The sequence below is a fragment of the Rutidosis leptorrhynchoides genome, chromosome 2 (assembly GCF_046630445.1).
Source record: "Rutidosis leptorrhynchoides isolate AG116_Rl617_1_P2 chromosome 2, CSIRO_AGI_Rlap_v1, whole genome shotgun sequence".
NCBI classification, from domain to species: Eukaryota; Viridiplantae; Streptophyta; class Magnoliopsida; order Asterales; family Asteraceae; genus Rutidosis; species Rutidosis leptorrhynchoides.
Genome location: NC_092334.1, coordinates 60314575 through 60316453, shown reverse-complemented (window position 1 = coordinate 60316453; position 1879 = coordinate 60314575). Strand labels below are relative to the sequence as shown.

The 1879-nt window shown below is 36.6% G+C and overlaps 1 non-coding gene across 1 annotated transcript; it reads right to left on the bottom strand.

Moving 5' to 3' along the window:
• Positions 1 to 502: 502 nt before the first annotated feature.
• LOC139895042 (small nucleolar RNA R71) lies at positions 503 to 609 on the bottom strand. Its single transcript, XR_011775513.1, has one exon. It is a non-coding gene; the product is annotated as a small nucleolar RNA R71 (small nucleolar RNA).
• Positions 610 to 1879: the final 1270 nt, after the last annotated feature.

Sequence of the window (1879 nt, the reverse complement as noted above, 5' to 3'; positions counted from 1 at the left end):
CGTAGATCCTGAACCACTAAACTTTCCTCCGGAACCACCAATCATTCAAACAGAGATTGTTGAGGAACGAACCATTAAATCAGAATCCTCTAGTGATTCCGATTCAACAAATTCAATTATGGAGAATCTGGAACCTTTAAGTATGGAAGACCGAATGAGAGCTAAACGCACTGGACAAGGTCACGCAATAACTCATCCAGACATTAATGCGCCAGATTATGAAATCAAAGGACAAATTCTACACATGGTGACTAATCAATGCCAATTTAGTGGTGCGCCGAAGGAAGATCCAAATGAACATCTACGTACCTTTAATAGGATCTGCACACTATTTAAAATCCGAGAAGTGGAGGATGAACAGATATATCTCATGTTATTTCCCTGGACTTTAAAGGGAGAAGCCAAAGATTGGTTGGAATCGTTACCTGAAGGGGCGATTGATACATGGGACGTTTTAGTTGAAAAATTTCTTAAACAATTCTTTCCTGCATCTAAAGCCGTAAGACTTCAAGGAGAAATTGTTACGTTTACACAGAAACCAAATGAAACTCTATATGAGGCATGGACTAGATTTGGAAAGTTATTAAGAGAATGTCCGCAACATGGTTTAGACACCTGTCAAATAGTACAAATATTTTACCAAGGATGCGACATCACTACAAGGAAAGACATAGATATAGCAGCTGGTGGTTCTATTATGAAGAAAACCGAAACTGATGCTTACAAAATTATTGATAACACTGCTTCCCACTCAAATGAGTGGCACCAAGAAAAAGATATCGTTAGATCATCTAAAGCAGCTAGAGCCGATTCTAGCCATGACTTAGATTCCATTTCCGCAAAGATAGATGCTGTGGAGAGACGAATGGAAAAGATGACTAAAGATATTCACTCAATACGAATTAGTTGTGAGCAGTGTGGAGGACCACATTTGACAAAAAAGATTGTCTCAGTATTGAATTAACAATGGAACAAAGAGAGAATATTTCATACATAAACCAAAGGCCTGGAAATAATTATCAGAATAATTATCAACCGCCAAGACCGATTTACAATCATAACCAGAATTATAACCGAAATATTCCATACAACAACCAACAAGGTCCTAGCAATCAACAAGTATCCAATAATACTTACAATCAGTAAAGACCTAATTTTCAAAACAAACCACCAAAACAAACCAATGATAAAAAGCCGAATTTAGAAGATATGATGACGAAGCTAGTTGAAACTCAAACGCAGTTTTTCACATCTCAAAAACAAACCAATGAACAAAATGCTCAAGCATTTAGAAATCAACAAGCTTCTATTCAAAATCTGGAATAAGAAGAAATAACCTAGCAAGGTTAATAGGTGAAAGAAAACCGGGAAGTCTACCTAGTGATACAAATGCTAACCCCCGGAATGAAACAGCTAAAGCCATTACCACAAGAAGTGGTACAACACTTAAACCACCTGAAATACCTGTAACTTCTGATGAAGCTATTCCTACTCCACAAGAACCACAACCTGATCAAGATAAGGAAAAAGAACCGGTAGTTGAAAAGGTTAATGACGATAACACAGTTAAGGCTAAACCTTATGTTAAACCATACCAACCACCACTTCCTTACCCAAGTAAAATGAAGAAAGAGAAACTTGAAGCCGAGCAATCCAAATTCTTGGATATGTTTAAACAGATAAATGTAAATCTTCCTTTCATTGATGTGATTTCAGGAATGCCTAGATATGCTAAATTCTTGAAAGATCTAATCTCAAATAGAAAGAAAATGGAAGAACTCTCGGCTGTTACTATGAATGCTAATTGTTCAGCAGTGCTGTTGAATAAGATACCAGAAAAATTATCTGATCCAGGAAGTTTCACAATTCCATGTTTTCT